Below are 25,319 nucleotides of genomic sequence, written 5' to 3'. Positions count from 1 at the left end.
TCTGCCAGGTCCATATGGCTCCACCACAATTTTCATTCTAAAAGGGTCACTTGAATTGTGGCTAGACATTTTAAAGATAGATGAATGCTTGGGGGTTAAATGGCTTAAACAACCTGTGTCGCATGATTTGAAGGAAGGGACATTTATAGAATAATAGAGAAGTGTTTTCATTTGGTTTACAAATGAAAGTGTGGTTTACTGGAGTGTATGCCTTATTAATTAATCAAAATCTTAGAGTAGGCATTGGAGGCTGTTAAGATAATGCAATAAAATAGTAGCAGCTGCAGGGAACGTTAGTGGAATGCATTTTGATTTCATGGTTGGTAAATGAAGAAAATGTGAGTATTGCTGTGAAAGGAAAAAAAAAAATTTGTATCAAATCAAGATATACCGTGGGAACAATTTACAATTAGTGTGCACATTTTAATTAAAACGTTCCACCAATTTAGGTAATGTGTGTCCCTGCTGCGCTTGTTGTTGCATATGGACAGTCTAATGGATAGACACCATGTTAAATCTATTTTTTTTTTTCTAACGATTCCTGCCTTATTGCATGGCTGTTGTTAGATGTAGACAAAGTGTATGGAGCCACTTCAAGACCTTTTTTTCTACACTTTAGCCTCTAAACCCTGTGCAATAGATATTTTTCATGTTCGAAAGTTCATAGCCTTTCTCTTTATTGTTGCCTACTGGTTTTTAGATAACCTGTAGCATTCATTTAGCAGCCAATTTCAACTATGTACCCCTATGCTGCTGTGTACAGTGCAGTCTGTAAGTAAAATTATTGTTATTCCAAATTACCTACATCCTGGAAAGTGCTTTGGATTAGAGGTAAGTATCCCAAAGCATCTTTGCATCATTATCAATCATCTTAACCATTACAGAGAGAGTGTTCAAAGTGATGTTACAGTGATCTTTGTGCTGTGCCGCTTTTGACACCTCTTTAGTCCTTATGTTGACTGTGTGAGAACAGCTTCCATATGAGCCACTATTGAATTACCTTTCTCAGAGGTCAATTCACATAATTTTTACTTTTGTCATATTTTAGCATACAAAAAATGCAACAGAGCTACGTAGGATGCACACATTAACTAAAACGTGTGCATGAATGGTTAATTGCTTTCACGATTTAGTGTTTTGTCTACCCACGTCCTCACCAAGGATGGTTAGGGGTCTGCTGTGAAGCCGATGCATTTAAAAACATTAATACTGCTCAGGTGTCTGATAAAGTTAGTTAAAGTAATGAGATAAAGGATTGTTTTGGGGGTAATGTCAGGAATAATGGGGCAAGAGCTGTATAAAAGACAGGTAAAGGACAGCACAACTGTTATGAATCTTCTATTTGCTCTCTTTTCAAACCGTTTCATTTTCTTATGTTATTGAGCCACTTACTGTTATAATTTTCAATCATGCTGAATGATTTACTCACCACTGCCCTTCTCTCTTGGGTGTATATCATTTTTTTAGATGCTGTTTATCTTCTCCTGCTGTACTGGGGCACAGGTTTAACAATGTTGACTTTTAAGTTCTGATCTGCTGGTGAATTGACTGTTAACAGCACTGAAAAAAATACTCCAATGTGCTGGTATACCTTATTAAGTGCTCAAGTAGTAATACTGCATAATTTAAGCTGAGAAGGCTGGAAAATCATTCATTTCTTTTATAAGCAGAATGCATTACACAGTTGTTTTTTTTCCTGATATACCTATCACCATCCACAATACTAGCATACAAATACAGGAATATATTCACAGTATTAGGCAGCTGAAAAATGAGCTTTGTGTGCTTTGAATACAAGAAAGTACAATAGATTAGTAGTTGGAATTACACAGAGAAGAGGCCTGAGAGGTACACTCTGGTCCCAATAAATCAGGCTGCAGCAGATAAGTTGAACTGAAACTTATGTGCCATCTCCTTCTCTTTATTTATCGAAACATCCTCCTTAGAAGGCTCTTAGTTCCTCTCCACCGCTGCAGTGGTGCTTGTCAACTTTTGGAGTTGAAACATAAAAATTAAAAAGATTGGGCTGCAGTGAAAAGAGTTTTGATTTCACATTTTTAGATTGCTCATGCACAAAATGCAGAACTGCTTTTAACCGTTTTTTTACTCTTGAAGTCCCTGATGTTGTACCGAACCATGAACTAGGAATTTTAAAATGATCTGTGTCAGAGTAGCTTTCAAAGAAGCTAAAGATGAAAAGAAATCACATCACCCAGCCTGTGATTCATGTTGCCTTGCTCAAGTTACTTTGAAGCATTGCCTTTCTGCAATACTTGATAATATTCTCAAAGCCTACATTCTGTTTTTCTCCAAATAAGACAAATAGATATATTGCATACTAGACAGCTATGCTGCTGTTCTTAAAATGATAAATTCACAAATACACTAATATGATTTTTTCAGTTTTAATAATGATTTACATATTATGTAATGCATTTTAATATGATGATACATTTGATTCAAACTGGTTTAGAAAAAAAAAGAGGAAGAAAGTATTTATTAATTTGTCTCCATTTAGTTTCTCATAAAGAGCAATATGTATTTAATTTCAGTAAATAATGAAATAAAATGCAGTATGTAAAATTAATATGTTTGAAAATACATAAATAGCTGAAGCAATTTTATTAACACTGGAATTTTATTACTGTTTACATAGAAAATCCTATTACAAGTATTCATATTGCTAAGTGGAGATTAATGAGTGGATAATTGAATCATCTAAACTACAGACTCATCTATCAAAGTGATAGTAGATTTGGCCATTAATGATATAATAAATCCAATAAGGAAGGATGTATGACACAACAAATAACGAAAATCTTAGTTGCATTCATCACACTTCATAAGAAAGCCTTTCATCTATAAAACAGGCACCTTTTTTATTCAGAATGTACACACAGAACTATGCTATTGCTGAAATAGTTTCCTGTATTATGAACAATTTCATAATTTTGCATTGGTCATAGAGAGATTTCTTTATTTTTAAAAGCAGATTTACTGCAGCAGCAATTGCAAAATGTTTTAGTATTTATTGAAAATTGCTAAGCCCAGTTATGTGAAAGGGGCGACTTTAATCATTAAGTATTTTGTATTAGCCTTCTTTATCTCTTTTTAGTCTTTTAAATGCTCCTTTAACATTTAGATATGTAACAAAACTTAGTTACGAGACATGACTTACCAACAAACAGGTGACTTGTGACCATTAAGGTTTGATTACATACTTAAACTTGGTTCTTCAATTCATACAAGAACTCTCCAAAATTTACAATATATTATTGGCAGTTTGTTTCTCTTTTTTGTTTTGTTTTGTTTTATTATTGCCAACCCTTTCATACACAGTGCTTCTTTGTTTATGTTAAATGAGAGGATTATGATAGTTTTAGAATTCCTTTAAATGGTGTTTTTAATGGTCTATGAACATAAACATAAAAAATAAATTGTTGTTGATCGCTTTTCACTGGAGATGTATGAATAGAACTGACTCTTAGCCAGATCTGTGTTTACAAAGAAATAGATGCCCAATAATATGAAACTGCTATTCAGACCCTTTCCCCGTTGTTTGCAGTTGGTGCGCACTGGCCATTTGGCACTGCCAACTGGAGGAAAGACTCCACTATGAACCTAATAAAAAAGTACTCAGTCAAACTCACCAAAAATAACTTTTGACTTTCCACTTCCTCATTAGTGTAAAGGTGTTCTCCAACTTATTCTCTTTTTGGGTGCTCTTTCCTATTTTAGACATATTCACCTTTCTTTGAATTTGTATTTCATGGTTGGTTTTGCCTTGCAGTAGGTTTTATTTAATTGTCAAAACAATTATTTGCTTTTACTAAATATCTTGAAAACAAGGTTACTGTGGTTTATACGTTAATATTTATCTCAACTATGTTTCAGTAAATTTTCACTATATTCAGTTATATTTTCATTTATGATTTTGAGATTATTGCAGTGTTATGATATGCACAGATATATACCACAGTGAGCTACAGTACTGAGTTTGTTGAAAGTCTCTCTTGGAAAACTGAAAAATGGGGGACGGCCTTTATGATAGATGATTATTGAAGTTATTTTGAGTTACTAAAATTAAGAAAACAGAAGATGTTTCTTTTATTGCTCTCTAAAACATTGGTTATTGTATCCCTAGTGACAGAGAATTCTAGACGCTAACAACATTTCAAATAAAAGTGTTTAATACTGATGTTCATAAATGTAAATGACTCCACATGAAGGAAACAACTGAAACTCTGTAGCAGTTACAAGCCAAAGTGAGTGCCAGTAAATCATCCTTATTAGAGCCGGATAATGATGGAAAACAGAAGCAGGGTAGGATCAGAGCTGGATAGCCATAATTAAGTTTTTTTTCCCTCTTTTTTCAATCAAGAAATTGCCAAATTCAAGAAAAACAATTATACTTATGATTTCTTCTAAATGTCATTTTCATTATCCTGCATACTTGGTAAGCACCACTGTGTTATTTGTCTTCCAGAAAAAAAAAGGTTTGCTCATCATTTTATCCTTTTCAATATTTATTTCTAGTTCTTTTCTCTACCTTAATGTACAATACTTTTTTCTTCTTATTCAGCTACTAACTTCTTTTATTGTTTTTTAAAATAAAGATTAAAGTTATTTATTTTCTCACTCAATACAATTTTATCTTTTAAAATTCTAAAGATATTTATTCCTTTCCAAACTTGGCTGTATCATATTTTTATATTTCTGATTATACTATATAATATCTACAAAAGTTTGAACATTGTGGCCAGTAGTTTAAGTTTAAAACCATTTTTCTGCATTGGTGTAACCCTTTTAATATATAAGATTCACAATTCATTTAGCTTAGTTTTCAATTAAAAGGCTAACAGTAGTGTCACTACTGTTGTAGGTGCCTACCAGTCCCTGACATCTAACACAACTGGGGAATTTTTTACAATGTGACACAGCAACCCTTATTTACATTAAATATTGTGAGACAGAAATGCATATTTATCATCTGCACTTTGTTTCACAGTGGGAATCTTATATGCAAATAACTTACATACTAATTTAAGTAACTGAAGCAAAGCAATATCCTGTCACACTTCACAGGCAGTGCTTGTAGGGATTTAGATAAAGATGAGCAGTGATGTGTAGATGATGTGACAAGTTGATAAAAACGGAAAAGCAGTATATTACTTTTAAGTTCATAATTCAAAAGAGTGGTCAAAATCAGAGAGTTTCTCAAAGAAAAAGGTTACTGATCAAGTTATCTAAAAGATGCTAAAGAACAGCAGAAAGACTTTGAAAGTGATAGGAACACTAAAGTGTTAAGTCAAAAAGCTAAAAACAATGTGACTTTGGCATAATTAGTGTATTTACGAAACTCATTCAGATTGTGTGGCAACTGTCAAACAGCAATCAGCATGTGAAAGGTAGTAAAATAACAGAACCCACTCCTAATTCATTAACACTTTAAACAACCATTTTTGCTCTGTGACAAGACTTTTATTGAATTTTTATTAACAGTATATAAAGTTCCATGTGAAAACATAAGTGAGCTAAATATCTTTTTAATTATAAAAAAAGCACTGAGTTTCATTTGTTACCCTCATATACCCTCTAAGCATAAACATTTCTACTGCAATTATAGATTACAGCTAAAAAGAGTTGTGCAAACACTAGATAAACCTTTATTCAGAGATCCTATAATGTTGTCTTCTTTTATAGAGCAAGTTATTCAAATAGTAAAACTAATTTTACCACTCCATATTACTGCAACTTAAACGGTATTAAAGATTAAATCTAGTGTTGTAAAATTATTTGCCTGATACCCTTCTATCCTACACATAAAAAGTACGAGAACAGTAAATTAATCTCAGTATTCAGTATCTTTATGCTGTCCGCATCACTTATCATATTGGTATAGAAATGCATCTATTTCACTTTAATTATTTAAAAAATTGTGTACCATGCAAACAGTCCAAATAAGTACAAACCTCTATAAGGAATGACTTGATTATCAGTAGTGTAATATTTTGTGTTTGTAATTTTTTGTTAGATAACAAATGAATAGATAGTACATACAAAGCAATGTCTTTCTACAGACATGCTTTACAAAAATTGATTAAAATAACAGCTAACTGAAGGCATATGTTTTAGAGGAGCATTCTGCTTAATGACAATCTAAAACATATACTGTTTTTTTCGAAAACCAAGGTTGCTCATGTACTTCCTAACATACTATCTTTGGGTGAAACATCAATAGTTGTTTCATCTCATCTGAGGCCTTAGGTTTTGAAGATTCAAGTCAAGAGTGCTTCCTGGCTTTCAATTGATCACCATTTTGTTGACCTGAGTGCAAAGAGCACCTGCTGAACAAACCTGAAAAAACAAACTGAATGAGGCTACACTGGGGAACTGCTAGCAAATTCCTTTGTTTAGGTTAAGTTCAAAGCACACATCTGAGAGAGCGTCTCTTAAATCTGGGAGAGGTCAGTTACACTATATGCAGTCTAACTTGGCTGCATTCAAGATGTACAAGGAGCCATGGCCAACAGGCAATTGGCACCCATAGTGGCATTAACATTTAGACCTATTGGTGGACACAAATGTTTGTAATGTCAGGTTAAAAAAAAGACACATTCCATGAAATGTGAGCAAGTCTCCGGATATGACTAAGAGGAACATACTGGTCAAGAATGCAGCAGTTACAGTAGTGCCCAAAGCAAAGGCTGCATATGGGTGAAGTATGATTATTGGAGCTGATTGAAAAGGTTTTACTCAAGAAAGGTAAGCAGCAATTGTGGCAGATTATTGACCAGGGACCTCATGCATAACTCTGTGCGTAGAATTCACACTAAAACATGGCGTAAGGACAAAAGCGTAAATGTTTATACACACAAAAAAATCCAAATGCATACTTCGCCAACTTCCACGTTCTTCCACTCCATAAATCCCATTCAGAGTGAAAAGTAATGCACGTGCATGCGCCTCCTGCCACTCTCCAAACTCCTCCCAGAATTCCGCCTCTTTGAATATGCAAATCAATATAAATAGCCCTTAAGCTCAGCATTCTGTGAAAAGGCAATGGCAAAAGCATGGGGGGAAAAAGAAGAATTTCAGCGAATACCAAGTGGAGGCAAGGAAAAACATACTATTTGTTGGTTTAAACAGTGGTATAAACAACAAAAGGAAGTTGATCGAGTGACATAGAGTGTCGGAGAAACTCGAAAGCTCAAGTTCACAAAGTCACACAGTGCCCAAAATTAAAAAGTTGTCAGATATCAAAGTCGCTGTGAAAAGGTGAGTCATATGAAAGTTTATTAGGGTACAGAGAAAAATAAAATAGGCACACAGTGGGAAAAAAGCAACATCAACTTTAATCTTGAAATTTCCATTTTAATCACGTAGTTTATTTTGTCATTAAAGTAGAACATCATAAACTTCATCTTAAAATCGTTTAATCTACTAGTTTCTCAAATCTCATCGTAACTAAAGTAGTGCGTTAAATGCTTTGTTTTGTATTTGATCTTCTACGTGCTTTATGTGTGTGAATCACTACGTGCTTCTTAAACAGGCTTTCTCTTCCTCCGAGAGGACACAGAATCCATTACATTCGTGATATTACAGCTCTCCAAATAATTAAAATACTGAGATGTATATTTGATATCATTTTCATGATGATAGGAGTTAAAGCATGTTATTAAACATGGGAACACGGAGGCGCAGTGATTGTTCATGCCTCGTGCAAGATGCTTGCTGTGCAGTGCGCAACCTTCAATAAAATAATTTATTGCAGCAGTACTGTCTCTTTCAAACATACTAACCCCCAATTCCTGTCCTTTTCTTTCTCCAAATACCCAATCTCCACACAATCAGCTCTGTAATAGATGTTAAGCCATCTATAAGCTTAGAATGCCGAATCTTCAAAACTTTTAAGGAACATTGAAATATCTTCGTAGTACATGTTTAATTATTCTATCCATCTATCCTTCCAGTGTCGTGCCTGCCCCGGCAAGAATACAGTGCGAGGCAGGAACAATCCGTGAAATGAGTGCCAGCTCCTCTCTAGCGCTGCGGCACCGTGTCCTCACATGTTTAATTATTAACAATATAGATTATTTAAATGAAGTTAAAGTTTTATCTGTATAATATAATAAACATATTTTGCTGCATTTCATCTTAAAAATGATATCGTCATCATATGTAAATATGCACTTTATAAAGTGGCTCATGTTGTGCAATATTATAACTGTACTGCAAGTTTACAGTGAGGTAATTGTACTTATAGGTACAAACAGTTCTACAAGGAGCACTTGATGGACTGAGTTGAGTGCGTTTATAGTTCTTGAGATGAAACTGTTTCTGAACCGCAAGGAAAGGCTCTGAAGCGTTTGCCATATGGGAGCAGTTCAATAGGCAGCATGACTGAGGCAGCGTGTTCTTGATGCTGTATACTGATAATTCTCTTTCTAATCAGCTGCTGTAGAGCTGTGATTCCCCACTCAGATACAGTGATATAAATGCTCCGAGTGATGCAGTAAGAGTAATATGGAAAAAGATGATCCGCTGTGGCAACCCCTAATGGGAGCAGCTGAAAGAAGAAGAAGAAGGTGCAGTGAGAGTAAACGCTAAAGCAGCTATGGTATTTAGAACAGTTTGACCATCCTGTGGACCATTATATTGTTACAGGTTAATTACAATCAGATGCATTAAACTAATAAACAATATGCGGTTAATTTCAGCATATTTATAAAGCTGCGTCTGGGATGTGGATCTAAAAAAGAAAGGGAAACCACACTGGAACAATAGCACTGCTTTGACGCTGGGTGCCACCAATTTGCAAAACCGAGAGAAGAATTTGCGTATGCCAGGGTTTTAGATAGCGTGAAAATGTACGTGGCTATTACGTGGCTTTATGCCAATTTTAGGTTTTATACATCGTGATTTGAGCATGGAAACGAGAGTACATAACATTTTTGTGCATATGCACCGTTTATACATGAGGCCCCTGGACCAGAGATGCTATATCATTGAGAATTTCAAACCCTGGTGTACCCACCATCTTCAGAGAATGCAGTACTGGAAGCATCTGTTTAGTTTGGTTTAATTTCTGTGGTTTATGATACTGTGGCAGTTAAAAAAAAACTTAAGGATCTTAGTCTACACATCTCTTCAGCATTGCTGAGTGGGAATGGGGCAGTGATCCTGTACAGATCCATAACATGACATTATATCTTTCAGGTCACGTACTGTATTGGCTACTGAGAATCTCTTCAAAGGTTCAGGAGACTACTGTTTGGGTTACAGGGTTGTGTTTGATTAACTCAATTTCTTGATCCTATGACCCTCAGAAGGAGTAGCAAGGGATAAAATAAAAAAGATAACCTAAAATTATAAAGCAAAATTTTTATAGGTGATTTTATGGGTGACTAATAAACATTGATTTTATAGGTGACTGGTAAGAGGCAAACACTGAATCTAGGTAGGTACTGAATCAGCAGCCTTGAGCCTTTTTATTACCTGAACTGTTAGACCATGGTACTCTCTTCAAGTCCCCCTATAGATAGGTTGAGATCTAAGTTTTGACCTGGCCATGCCATACCCCTCCATTTCTTTTTATATCACAATTTTGTGAATTTGCTTTAGTTTTTGGGGTCATTTGTTCCAAATTCCACTCATAGTTCAGCTCCAGCTTTCTGACCACATATTCTCTTCAGGTATCTTCTGGTACAATGTGTAATTCATGGCAAGCTGGCCAGGCCCTGGGGTAACAAAACAGCCCTAAACCATTCCTTTCAGTACCATCCTTTACAGTATGTGGTTCTTTTGGTCAGCAACAGTTTTGGTTTTGCCAAACATGACATCCAATATTGTGGCTAAACAGCTCTAGCTTTGTCACTGATGGAACACTAATAGTTCTTCAAATTTCAGTTATGTATCTATATTCATTTTGAGAGCAGATGTTCCCTTATTCCTGACCTCACAGGTATACAAAACTGTGGAGTCTCTTTCATGTGGTTGACTAATGAACCGTGATGGAGACATGTCTGTAAATATCTTGATGTCTGCCATTAATGACAAAATGAACTATGTGATTAAAGTGGAAATTTCAAGATTAAAGTTGACATTTCAAGCTTTTTTTCCCCACTGTGTGCCTATTTTTTTTCTTTTCTCTGTACCCTAATAAGCTTCCATATGACACTCAGATGGTGGTCTACGAGTCGCCTTTTCACAGCGACATTGATATCTGACAACTTCTTTTTTATTTCGGGCACCGTGCAGCTTTGTGAACTTGAACTCTTGAGTTTCTCCGACACTCTATGTCACTCGATCAACTTCCTTTTGTTGTCTATATCACTGTTTAAACCAACAAATAGTATATTTTTCCTTGCCTCCACTTAGTATTCGCTGAAATTCTTCTGTTTTCCCCAGTGCTTTTGCCATTGTCTTTTCACAGAACGCTGAGCTTAAGGGCTATTTATATTGATTTGAATATTCAAAGAGGTGTAATTCTGGGAGGAGATGGGCGGGACAGCAGGCATTTGCATTACTTTTCACACTGACTGGGATTTATGTAGCGGAAGAATGTGGAAGTTGGTGTACGCACAGATTTATGCATCTGCATTTTTTTGTGCGTATGCAAATTTCCACTTTTATCCGTTTGCCATGTTTTAGTGTGAATTATACGTACAGTGATATGCATGAGACTCCTGGTCTGGACAGATTGTCAGCAGTTTGATATTTTCTCCATGTGCACTGAATTTTCAGACTGTGAAGTGTTTTATCAAAAAAGTCATGAAACGGCTTTAACTATAGGGGTTTCAATGTATTGCTGGCAATACACCGACAATCTGTAACACTTTTTTGAACCATATTTATTATAGATTGGTTGGAGAAATGAAGATGTTCTAACCTTGTAAAAACAGAGCTTTCTAATGATATACCTCACCATTCTGTGCATGGTTCACTAGCTGCTGTAACTGCCATATTAAGACGGCCCTGCCTATCTCCCTCATTTAGATCAACTGACAATAACCATCTTACTGTTTCAGATTTCATTTAACAATTCTCAACTCCTTCTTTTAAGCTTCCTATTTTTAGAAGCACCTTTTCTCAATTAAATTTTTAAATCCTATCTTTTTATTAATGATTTTAGATGCTCTCTGCTCTTTACTGTCAATATCACATTACATATTACATATTACGTGCAAACCTGTTCTGCTAGCCTGCACCCATAATTAGTCAGTTTATCATATTCTGCTCCTTTGCACCACACATAGCAAGTTACTGTTTAAATTGTAGCTATGCTAAATTTGTATACTTTATTTCGATAACAGCTGCTTCAAAATTTTTGCTAAACTACAAAGTTTCCCCTAGTATCCACTATTACATGCTTTGTTTTCACTGTAATGCCAAGTTATTTCCTCATAATCAGTCTTGTAATGAAGCATGCAGTTAAAATAAAAATCATTGCATGTGGGAAATTATTTAAGCTATAAAACTGAGAGGTGAAAGTATTAGTTAATTTTCTCATTTTCTAAAACATTCTCTACACAACAAAGTGGCCCACTGGGGCTCAATGTGTGAAATCATTTTTGAAAATAATGTTTGTGAAAAAGGTTTACATTTTTCTTTAAAAGTTGTTTATTTTCAATGTAAAATGTCATTAGTGGCTCAATTTATTTTCAAAATTGAGGTCTTGAATGTGTTATGTATCTGTATTATATGATCTGGTCTCCCCATCTAGCTCACTACATCAGCCACATGCCATCTTTTGTGTTATGAATAGAAGTCACTCATCTTTTATATCGCTCATTTGTGAGCGCCCTGTTAGTGCACTGTGAGACACTTTTTCTTTATATGAGAGCTTTGCGTCATTTCATTCAACAACATTTTGAGCTTGCAAATGTATAACATAAGTGAAGAAAAAAGTGAAAAACAAAATCAGAACACAGAGTTTTCACTGAATAGACAAATAAATACAACATTACAGTGAATTAGCACTTTGTATAAAAACATCCCATTCTGCACAAATTCCACTGAATTAAAAAGCAGCCAGTTCAACTAATAAGTAAATAGCAATTTTTCAGATTTGCTCCTGCTGGGAAGTGCTTTACAGAAGGTGCATTTTTAAAGAAGGGCATATTGAATGGTGCATCTAAGTTTTCTCCTGTCAGCAGACATATCAGTCAATTACACATAACTGAATATAGAGAGTGATAGCAACCATTTCCATAAATCTAAGTAATCATTTCTACAAGTTTCAGGAAACGGTTACATTGAAGCAGTTTTAAAAGACACCAAAACCAGTAATGTAATTAAATGTGTGAATAGTACATTTAGATTTGAATTTTAAAATTAGGTGGCAATTTGTATTTGTACTAACAGCTACTGAATATCTGAAGAAAACATGGAGAGGACATACTTCTTGAACAATATAACCATGAATCACAGCTGTATACAGTGTTGCATATTTGTTGCAAAGTCTTGAAATTTGAGCATGTGATGTTTGTGGTAGCTTGCACCAGTTACGTGACTTGTTGAGGATTTAAACATAAGACATTTCGGGTCTTCCTGGAAGAGGCAGATGCTGACCCATAGGAAAATTTTCCTGCTCAAATCTTTGATGGCTCATGAGACTTCATGTGTTTCATTTAAGAATCAGCTTTGTCAGAGATGTTTCACCTAAAAAGGAAAAATAGCTTTACATAAAAGGAGACAGGAGAGAGGAGTCAAAATTTAGACTTTGGTTCGAACAGCATGTTAGAATTTGGAAGATCTCTTTCTCGTTTTAATTTCTTTCAAGATTTCATATTTTTTCTTCTAAAATGGCATATTCTAACTGGAGCCCAGCAATGTAAATTAGAGCCACTAATAAAAATTTTCAGAAGGAAGGACTATAGTTTAGTAATCATCCTGTCTAAGAATTGTTCTTGCCTTGTGGTCTGTGCTTGCTTGGATGGGTTTCATCTTTCCCATAACCCTGCTCAGGAGAAAGTGAGTTTCAAAGATGGAGGGATCAGTGTTCAGCATTTTACCTAAATTAGCTCAGAAGAGGACACCTGCAGAATTTCCACAAAAGTCTACACAGGAAATGTTCATCATTTTTGAAAGGATTTGCATATTTTAACAAACATTCTTAATCATAAACCTAAATAAAATCAGTCAGTATTCCTCTTTGACTAATTACCATTGGCAAGAAAGCTTTAAAACATCTGGTTCAAATATGATCCTGAAACACACAAATTAAGAAATATCTTCTTCAGGACATGTTTTTATTTTATTTTTTTTGTTTTCCTGCTTTAAAATTAAAGAATAAAAAAAATCAACATTTTGTTTTAATATAACATTAATGAGTATGAGCCCCATATACTTAATTTTTTAAAAAATGACAGGGCCCGTTACACTTTCAAAGTTGCAGGCTAGTTTGAAAGCAAAGTTCACAATGTGAAAATGTCGCACAAAAAATACTGGTAAAGTGCTCAAAATAGGACTCTGAAGCTATAAGGAAACTCAGATGAAAAAAGAACAAAGTGAAATTGTTAGACTGAAATGAAACATCTTACTGCTCTGTTCCACACCAGAGTTGTATTGTTTTACATATACCTTTATTTAAAAATCTTTTTGAAATTGTAAGTCAGTAATTTTGATACATTACCTACTCAGAACTGTTTTATTATCAAAATAGAAAAAATACAGGTTCCCAGAAATATGTGTATAGTTATAAAGTCTTTTTTTATGGATAATTAAAGTTTCAGCATTAATATTTATATCATATGTGGTCAGTTACAAGTAGTCACACTGCAGTTTATTTGAACATCTGTGGTGTTTTAGATTCTTTTAAATTATACCGTCTTTGCCCTTACCCTCAATGCCCTTACAAAGAAATAAGACTATTTCATTTTGCCTTTTACAAGTTCATGCAATTATGACCTAATTTTTATATCTGGTCCCCTTTCTCAACATAAAAGTGCCAGCTTTCATCTTCTCAGTTTCAATGTGTATAGACAGGAAATGCAATTTTCTACTGGATGTAAGATTTTTTTTTTCTGTGAAAGCAAATACTGTGTGCATATAACTGACATTTACAGATAGCATGGAGTAGAAGACTAAGGGACCTTTGACTTATATATAAATTTTTTCTTTGCTCATGAGATTATATAGGCAAAGGACATGTTCATTACAGAATTTGCTGTGACCAGCTTTATAAGCACAGCATCAGAAGCTGTTTTTTAAGGGTAGATTTCTGAGCACTTTATTACTTCTAAAAAGCACATTAGGAATATCAAATAAACACCCGGTCTCATTTTAAGACTAAAAGTTATGAGATTTTCTGTTGTGACCATTTTATGATTGACTTTTTAGAACACAAGCTCTGTTGTACTAAGTACTTATTATTGCCTAATTATTTTTATTTTTATATTTTTCTTTCTTCATCTTGTAAAGCACTTTGAGCTACATCATTTATATGAAACATACTATATAAATAAATGTTGTTGATGTTGTGATAGCTTAATGATTTTCATTGAAACATTTTATGTAATCATGTTTCTCTTTGTTATGATGTGGTAAAACAGTGTTTTGTGTCAGCAGGCATTATATTACATAAATATAATATATATAAATATTTATATATTCTTCATACAGTTAAAGTGTTCTTCCCATTACTGAAAATGTAAAAAGAAAATGGATAAATAAGATTAATCAAATAAAGTGGGTAAAATATATATTGGAGAATTCCTGAGTTGTAGCTCACTGGCAAAATTATTTTTTTCAATTTCATGTCACACAGCAAGGTGTGCCCATTATGAGCAGAGCAGGGAGAGGGATTCTTCCAGTTAAGCATGAGAAGGCAGTGAGCCAGCAGCAGAAGCTATCGCCCCTGACTGTTTATTGTGCAAGAATTTTCCATCTGAGACACAGTAATTCCAAAAAGTGAAATAAAAGTATGATGATCCATTGCAGGCATAGCATTACCTGATATATACTGTAAATGAAAAAAAGTGGAATTCTATATGTTGAGGACAGAGCCAAAAATGTGACTATGAGAAGCAGAGCAATAACATAATGGGATCTCGTCCTTAGTATTTTTTCTGATAGTCAGAAGAAATTCATTTTTAACTGAATTAGGAATATGTATTGCAAAAAATATGACTTCAACTTCTAATTTTTATACCTTCATTTTTCAAAGGTGTAATTCATAAGCTCTAGTAGCAACACAGACCATATCAATGCACAAGAGTTATATATACAATATACTCAGTGTACCTTTAATATATGTTTTCTCTTTAATATATATTCTTTGCCAATGTATGTGTTACCGCTGGCTAAGGTGAGAACAGCCATGATGGATGGAGCAAATACACAGTTTGATTGGTGCATCCCAAAAAGAACCCCAGTTACACACCATGATGGTATAAGCTGATGACTGAAAGATGCTCCAGTACAACATATTTATGAAAAGGTTTCATGACATTAATGATAGCCTTTGATTTTGCCATTATTCAGTGTCATTCCTGAAATATACAGTAACCTACCTTATCAATACAGTACACCCCCGCAAAGTTGCGGTTCAGAGTTTGCGGACTCAGTCGTTCGAGGATTTTTCCTTAGAACATAACTAATAATTGTTAGCGGAAAGCGCAAATATCCTATGCCATTTTTTATGGCTTTTTTCGTGGCAATACTGTACTGTAGAGAGAACAGAAAGCAACCGCTGAGGGAAACACGGTTTGGGATGGTGAAAGCAGCCAATCCGAGAGCTTTATTAATTTCTCCTTACTGCTGATTGACTGCTGCCCTGTGATGCGTCTCCAGCTGAGTGTCCTTATGTTATCCATTTTGTTATTCTTAAACGCACAAGATGCCACCGAAACGCCCTGCACCTTCAAAGGCTTCTGGCACTGGGCCTAAGTGCCAGAAGAAGTTTAAAACACTCCAGGAGAAGGGTGAACTACTAGATTCGCTCTGGGAACTAAAAAGTTATGCTGCAGTAGCGCGCCATTATGGCATCAATGAAAGCACCATAAGCTACATAAAGAAGAACAAGGCAGCGATCAGGAGTACCGTATCTGTAAGTTTCTATGATAGAGCCAAAAAGGTAACGATTGTAAGAAATAAAAATATCATCAGGATGGAATCTGCCTTGGCATTGTGGATCACTGACTGCAGGTAGAAGAACATCCCCTTGCACGGTAACATCATCCATGAGAAAGCACGGAAATTGTACCAGCAGTTTGCTACAGGAGACAATGTAGAAGGTACAGAGCAACCACAACCAGGACCATCAACAGCACCGGAGCCTGAATATTTTCAAGCCAGTAAGGGATGATTTGATTGTTTTCAGAAATGATTTAATATTAAAAGCATCTCTCTACATGGAGAGCATGGAGAGGCAGCATCTGCTGACAAAGAAGCTGCGGAGAAGTACCCAGAGACATTTAGGCACATCATAGAGGAGAAGGGATACAAGCCCGAACAAGTTTTTAACATGGATGAGACTGGCTTGTTCTGGAAGAAGATGCTGTCCAGAACTTACATCATGAAGGACGAAGCCAAAGCTCCAGGGTTTAAGGCACAAAAGGACAGAGTGATACTTATTGTGTGGCAATGCTGCTGGTTACATGATGAAACCTGGCCTCATCTACAAATCAGCAAACCCTAGGGCCCACAAAAACAAAAACCTGCTGCCTGTCTACTGGATGCACAACCCTAAAGCCTGGATTACCAAAATCCTTACTTCAAACTGGTGTCACCAGTGCTTCATCCCTCAAGCCAAGGAACATCTCCACGACTTAGGCATGGACTTCAAGATGTTGCTTATTATGGATAATGCTGGCGGCCACCCTTTGGATTTGTATTACGAGGGAGTTCAGACTGAGTTCCTCCCTGCCAACACCACCTCCCTCATCCAACCTATGGATCAAGGCGTGATTTGTGCCTTCAAGGCTCTTTATACCTGGATTTCTCTCCAATACCTTGTGGATGCAATGGACACGGATGAGAATTTTACATTAAAGGGTTACTGGCATAACTTTACAATTGCAACGTGCCTGTCAGTCATCCAAGCTGTTCTTAAGAACATGAAAAAGGAAACCCTCAACGCCTGCTGTGGCCAGAGTGTGTACATGACAACAAGGGCTTATCACCTGAAAAGATTCAGCATGAGGCTATCGAGAAGGCTGTGAGACTGGCAAAGATACTGGGTGGCGAAGGTTTTGACGATGCCCACTCTGAACCCCTGATGGACGAGGATTTGTTGGAGTTAACAAAGTCTGCCAGCAAAGAAGAGGAGGAAGAGACAGATCCAGTGCAAGAGGAGAAATAGCAGGGCCTGACATTGGAACGTCTGCCCGAGATTATTCGGACATCGAAGGAGTTACAAGGGATGATTGAAGCATGGGATCCCTATATGGTTCGGGCTCTCAAAGTTAATAATGGTATCGATGCTGCCATTCAGACATATAAAACGCTCCTCGCCACCATGAAGAAACAACAACTGCAACTTCCCATCACAATGTTCCTGAAACCTATAAAGAAAAGCCAGCATGAAACCCCACCAGAAGAAGACCCATCCAAAGATACGACTCCTCTTGAAGCACCCGAAGAAGAGGCGCCACTTGAGGAGTTGTAAATCCTCTGCATCGTACTGCACAGCTACTTCATCATCATCATCAATATCATTCATCATTGGTGAGTACCCATACATTTTACTGTATTTTAATCTAATTAAATTATTACATATTTACTCTACTTATAACAAAGAAAATGACAGCGCATACCAAAGAAAACGCGCTTGCATGAATTACATTACATATAGCGGTAACATCTGTATTTTACATTCTAGCACCGCGGGAGACATAGCAGTACATTACTGTACAGTAGATGGGTTTACCTTCACATTCTTTTTTTAGGTAATGTGTTACGCTGAGTTTGCAATGAAATTAAAGTGCTTTGGGGGCATATTTAGGGTTTAAACAATAAAAATAAGCATTTAAAAAGCATTTTTTTAACCACATCCAAAAGTCACGGTTTTTCACAATTTGTGGGTGCTCTAGGAACGTAACCCCTGCAAATTTTGGGGGTGTACTGTACATTCATAATGAACTGTTGTATAACACATAGGCCAGAACAGTACACTAAGTACTAAATGGACTAGTAGAATACCCTCCGTGGCCTGTGGCACATATTCAAGGAAAGGACCCTCCCCAAAAAAGATAAACGTGCACTGCCTCTTTTTTCTACAGCAGACCCGTATTGTCTATCCAGTTTATTTTTATGATGGCTTCAAAGGCATTTATAGAGCTGCTACCCATCCACGAAATTTGATGAACTAATCTCCCTGGAACATAGGACAGCCATCAACAACTAAGGGTGAGGTCTTGACATTATGTGATCTTTCATGTATTTTGGATTTGCATTGATGCTAAAATTTGAGCAACTACATATAGTAACTGACACTTAATCAATATTGTATATATATATGTTTTACTTTTATGTAACCACTGGTCATACAAGGATAATCTGATCTGAAGACAACTGATAGAATTTTCAAATTATTCCTCTGTTTGAAAGGAGGTTTAGGACAGACAGGGAAAATACAAAAAAATAAAAAAACAAAAACAGATGCCTAGCCCCTTTTACAGTCCTAAATTAGATCAAGTATTGTCACACACGCATGAGTAGGGGGCAGCTAAAGGACCCAACGTGTGGCATGAACCCGCAAGACAGGGGAAAAAGCCAGTGCACTAACCCATCTCTCTGCTCTCTCACAGGAAGGACAATCCACAAAAGAGCCCGGGGCTGTGAATTTACTCTCCGTGCTACAATCAGACAATCGGGCTCCTTCCGCATCGCATAAAGTCACGTGTCGTCTCTCCCCGAAGACATCACCTTTCCTTTCAGGATTCCCCGTTGTTCCTGACATCCTTTTCACCATCCCCGCCTCAACAAACATGCCATCTTGCCACCAAAATGTTGTCTGTGTTGATGTATACAGCTAGGCTGTTTGTACTGACCAAAGAGAGAGTGATACTATACGGTTTCCCCAACACTTAATATTTTTCCCATGTGCTTCCTATTACTGTATGTTAAAAAATGGAATGATGAGAAAATAAATCTTAATAAAAAAAAACAAAGCTAAGCTTTACAAGTTTCATAAATTTACACCGGCTGTTACAGACTGAAATCAAATGTATGTTTGTATTCTAAGATAATAAGAATAAGAGCAGCTCACTTCTCAAAACGGACTCGAACCCGTGAAGTTTTGATTATCAGTCAACAGTTGATACCGTTGCGCCACCGAAGCAGTCATAGCAAATGCGTACCTTTTGTGAAAGTGTTTATTTGATCTTTGGACTTCAGGCTTCACACATTATATAGTTTATGCCAACATTTTGTCATTTACTACTAAAATATGAAAAATGTTTCTATTTTAACAATGTGTTTAAACAGATTATTGTAGAAACGGAACACACATGAAATGCATGTGTTCCAAATAACGATCTATTTCACTCTAAAACTCTAGCACTTCACTCCCAGATAATCAATCAAGGCATGAGCTGGGAGAAGTTTGTGCACGTTCTAAGTCGGTGGGGCGATGGAATAGCAGGCTGCTTACTGCTTGTGTTAATCAGCACATTTACAGGACAAAAGATGCTGAGGGAGAGGTGAAAACTGATGTAAGGTGGACAGGATCTACAAGTTTTTTCGTAGGCTCTGGTGATTCTAGTGTTAAAAGTCATGCGGCAACTGCTACGGACAGAAGCTGATGCAATACAACACGTTTGTGATGGCTTATTTGTGGGGACATTACAACAGCAGCATTTTGTGTTTTGTTTTTTTTTCTTTTGGACAGTTGCATTGTTTTTTGATCATTTCTGCATAGCTACATTCTTTTATTTATAACCACCATGTCTGTTTCCTGTCAAGTGACATATTAAGTTACTATTCCATGCCATTATAAGATGCCGACATGTATCTGTTGTATCCTAGTCTTGGATCAATTCTGAAAAAAAAACATACTGTGGTCTTTCACTATTTTATTTTACAATGGTAAAAGGGTCTACTGTTGAAAAGAAAAAATGAACTCATCAGGGTATCATTTAGAAACTGTTTATTGTCTGACACCCTTAACTGTCACTCCACTTGAATGCTGATCATACTTAGCTTCTTTAATCTCTCTAGTCCTTGCCAACCTGTGACTTCCCCAGATCCCTGTCAAAATGTGTTTTGAGTGCAAGCGAAACATTCTTTAAATATATAGCACATTTTGCACATGAGCAATATAGTTTTCAAAAGTGTAGAACAGTGTTGGTGTGAGCAATACTGTTTGTAAAGGTGGAACATATTTTACGCATTAGTGACACATTTTTTCAAAAGCATAGTTTTGGTATGGAACAAGAGTAGTTATGAGTTTTTTTATTACTAGAACCATTTACTATTAACAAAAAAGTCCTATTGTTATTTGAGTACAAGAAGACAGCATAGATTTCCTATCCCAAATCACCCAAATAAGATGCGCTATAAGAAATACACCCAATACCCTGCTAAACCCTGATCTGTAATGCACTCCGACACAAATCACAAGAGAATCAGGTAAGTGCAGTTTGCTACTTTGTAAATAATTATAACTGCCCTAAGGGATTTCCTTTTTTCACTAAAACAAAGTACAATATTCTTTTATTTGCTGAAGTAGATGGTTTCCCCCATAATTTGCATGTATATTATACATATATAGACCAGCATACCATCACAGTTTTCTAGAAGATGTGACTCACATGGAGGCATGCTTGCTTCTTTGTTGTGCCGTACTCAGCAACATAACTTTAACCTTTCCTGCGTCTGGAAGAATTTGTTTATTTAAGGTTAAAGGATTCAGCATTAAACTGTATTCAACTTTCAAACAGTAAATGAACACGGTACATTACATAAGTTCCATGATGAGAGTACATTTTAAAATTCACCATTTAAAGAAGTGAAAAAGAGTGGAAAATACATTTGGAGTCTTTTACCATATACTAATAATGAAAAAAATATATATTTTTCCAGCTTTTAGATTATTAGATTAATGCAAATGGACGTATTTACAGAAGAAATTATTACGGCTTCCTTATAGTAAAAGTTGATCATGGTGTAGGAAATGTTGAAATGCGTTTTATTCTCAGGGTTTATTGTTATAAGGAATTTGCACAAACAAACATAAGGTCAAATTTAGAGAAACCATTCCACACTTGTTTCCATTAATCATTGATACTTACAATATCTTCCCATTTACTTTACCCATTTCTTTTTCAGTGAAATGACAAACTGTGATCAGTGACATTTTGGTGACACATATATGTCCAAGGAAACATAGCTGAATGGAATGTTTAACTGTTAATTGTGGCATGCAATTGCCATGAACTGGCTAGAAATCTTGGTACAGTTTTATATTTGTGTTACTTTAGGCATTATACCTGCTGCAACATCTATTAAATTGTTTTCCTGTGAAATAATTAGGATCCAAGACATCACATATAATAATTATTTCAGATTTAGAATTTCTCAGAAGCTCTTAAGGCATCAATTTCCAATTACTGGCTGAAGTTTAACATAACACTTCTAAAATTAAACCTTTTAATTAATGGCTTAGGTGTCAGCACTATGAAGCATCTGACTCTTTTAGAAACGCACCAGGTCACTGTCTCAAGAGAGGTCAAACCTTTCATTCCCTTTTTAATTTGTTTAATTTGTCATATGTGTCATCCTATAATTTAAGAAGACAAAGTAAACATTTGCTCTTGGAACTGTACAGATCCTGACACTGTTATTAAAAAGGTATGGCGAGAAAGATACATTTCACAAGTTATTCCATTATGCCATTATTCAGTGCTGCTAGATAGTTACTTTCCATTTCGAGATACTTTAAAGCTGAGGATGTTGATAAGTGTCACTAGTACTTCCATTGCATTCCTCCAATTTGAAAACCTCTTTGCTAATTTGTAATTTTGCACTGGCAATTATTCTTCTTATTTACTAAACATCAACCATCTTATAAGAATTAAAAATACAATCAACAAGTTTAACTCTTCTAAGGTGAGGAACAATGTCTCCAGATTGTTGGAGACTGTAGAGGGCATAATTGCTTTGCTTTAGTTATTGTAGCACTCTCTTTACCAACTATGTTACTGCTAGGTTTCCAACTTCAGGCAGTTGAGATATTGATCCTAAAAACAAACAAACAAACAAAAATCAATTCACAGTAACTTCTTTGAAGGCAAATTCAACAAACTATGGCCACACACACAGTAACCTGGGGTTACACCATAATAAAACTGTGTAAGTTAGAAAAAAGAGTTTTAAATGGGTTGTGTGAACAAGACCCTACATCATAGGTGTCACACTCTGATTTACAGTAATTGTTTAAGTATAAAAACACATCCTCTGTATACCCATTAAAATTAACCACTCTAGTTACAGAGTATGCTGCACATTGCTCCACATGATTTCAGTATTTTTAAAAGGTACTTCTCTAAACAAAAGAAACTTCACTTTGGTTTCTGGGTAAGGAAAGTAAGGATTGCTTGTTTAAAACAAAACTGGAAAAATGTTTCTAATGGCAGTTTGGATCAGCTTCTTGAATCAATCTATAACAACCATACAAAATGAAAATACGCTTTTGAAGTCATTAGATGTGTTATTATAGTGATATCAGTACAAATCTAGATTTTATGGGCCAAAAATAATTTACTATATAATAAAACACTAAGGTCTATATGCCCAGCCCCTTAGGGCAATCAGATTGGTCAGTTTAGCTTTGGTGTAATTGGTCAGTTTGGCTTTGTTGACGAGATCTAAAGGGGATATGTGAATGTGAGACACAAATGCTGAGAGTCACGTTCAAAGACACCAAGTTTAAAAGTAGATAGAAGATGAGAAAGTCACCTCGAAATAACAGAGTCTGAGAAGTAGGGAGAGCCGGTGATACCAAAGGTATAACAGGTACATTGAGAAAGCTGCCTTCAAAGCCTGTGTACTGGCTGCTGTACTGATGCCTTACTTGCTGATCCCCACGTAGTCCTTTGTTTTCTTTGCCAGTTTTAAATGCTGCAGGATGAGGTTGGGTTAGTTTGGGTTGGGAGAGTACAGAGTATAGGGTTATTATTTTAATATTTGCTAAAATGTCTTATGGTTCTCTTAAATGTTGGCTCCTGTATTTCAATAAAGATTTGATTAAAAAAATCTGCTTCTGCCATGTCTATGCATGTTTCCACATCTTTTTAACATATGCCTTTTTCAAACAAGTTTACTTCTGTGTACACCTGTGTTTAAATTCTGAGCAAATATCATCTAAATTATAATTATTAAATGTCACAATGCTTTTCCACTTCTTCAATACTGCATTTGCTTAATATTTTAGAATCACCATATCTGCTACTGTATAAACAAGCACAAATAAATTTTCCATGTGAAGAGTTATTTGTTACTACAGAGTATTTTAACTATTCTCAAATGAAGTACTAATTGATGAACCTGGTGTTTGTTCATGCTTAGATATTTCGTTGTAATACAATTTTAGTTGTAAGTTCCTAACAAGCTCTTGAGCCAATTGCAAATAGGCATATTCCTATTAAAAGATAAAGGAGGAGATGCTCTTTGTGAAGAACCAAATACTGCTCTTGACTCTCAGCAACTGGCAGTGATCTAATTCTGCAGCTTTTTTTTTTCTTTTTCTTTTTTTAAAGAAGAAAGGGATTGAAATGGAACCAATGTACTGTACCAATACATATTTAAAATATATTGTATGAAGGACACTGACTAAAATTATGGATTTATAAATTTATAGCACATTATGGGTGCTGACTTTTTATGAACACAGAGGGGGCAAAAATTACATTGTTCAGTTAAAATAATAATCTAAAAATAACAATAATAATCTGTAAACTGACATAAAAGGGGAGGCATGCAGCTAAATAAAATTAATCAATCAACACAGCAACTGGACTGCAACTTTAGGCTTTAAATGATTTGCCGAAGTCCAATTTAATACAATGTGTAAAATGGGTTTACATTAAATATTGCATTAAAACGCATATGTCTTCCTCCATTGTTCACCACTACTGGTTGACTGATTATACAAGTCCTATTCATTTCTTGCATGCTTAAATGTTCTCCATAGTTGGTAACTTACTGGATTGTATTGTGATATTACCATCTTTACATATGCAGACTAGTATAAAGTAAACAGGAATAATTGGTCAATGTTTAAAGATAATCATTATACTTTGAATTTGTTGACTTTTGTGATTATATTAGAATAGTCAGTCAGTCATTGTCCAACCCAATAGCCAATAGTAATCTTATTTCAAGGAGCTAAATTTATAGGCTTGTGGGACTGGATGGTAAGATTATAAGTATGTTGTCACAGTAATCTTTTTTGCTGGTGAGGTAAATAGAAAAATACCATTTAAAATAATGTTTCACAACTTTTTTGATGTCATGGCCCACTTCATTTTAGGTGAATCAAAGGTGATTGTGATAGTGGTGTGGGAAGAGAGACAGAGTCCTCCTTGTTCAATCTAAGACGATCTGATCTTCAGGAACTAGGAACTAGTGACCCTTTTTTGGTTGAGAAACACTGCTTTAAAGCACTCATTTCTATTAATGTTAAATGGTAATGTCACCGACACTTTAGTTTAGGTACTATAAAAATGCAATTATTACTCATTTATTCTCCTTATCCAACAAGATTAACAAAGGCTTCTTTGTGTCTTCATAACATAAAACATCAGTAGATAGGTTATTCATCTCTGTGCAGTGTGGTATATTGACATGATGGTAAAATTACTTGTTAATATGAAGGATTCACTGGTCTTACACTAAATATTTAACATCAAAAGAAACGTGTCTTAGTTAAGCAACTTTGAGCACTTGCTATAGTGAGCTGACACATCCTGCACAGTAAATAATTTGCATTTAGGTGATATCTTTTACTGCTTATTGGGTCACATCTGTCCGATGAATTACTTTTTATTACTTTTGCTGATTCAGGATAAATATCAGGACACAGTCATAACAGATTTGAATTGCTTCAAAAAATTTGAATTGTAAAATTCAAAAAATGGAATTGAGCTGCTTTTTCCGTGGTGTGAATGTGACGTTAGCAGCCTGTAGCAACGTATGACCTCAAACAGAGCTGTTACGGACTTTTCAATTCATTTTACCATTGCAACTTTTCCTTACCATTGATTACAATGGGGGGCTGGGGCAGTTGCATCTGAAGTAAGTGGTAGATAATGACTTGTGTATGTACTTTACAAGGTTAATTAAAATATTGAACTAGTAATGCATATCAATAATAT

Source organism: Erpetoichthys calabaricus, chromosome 2 (genome assembly GCF_900747795.2).
Source record: "Erpetoichthys calabaricus chromosome 2, fErpCal1.3, whole genome shotgun sequence".
Taxonomy (NCBI): domain Eukaryota; kingdom Metazoa; phylum Chordata; class Cladistia; order Polypteriformes; family Polypteridae; genus Erpetoichthys; species Erpetoichthys calabaricus.
The sequence above is the reverse complement of the archived record's forward strand: the minus strand, read 5'-3'. Positions refer to the sequence as shown.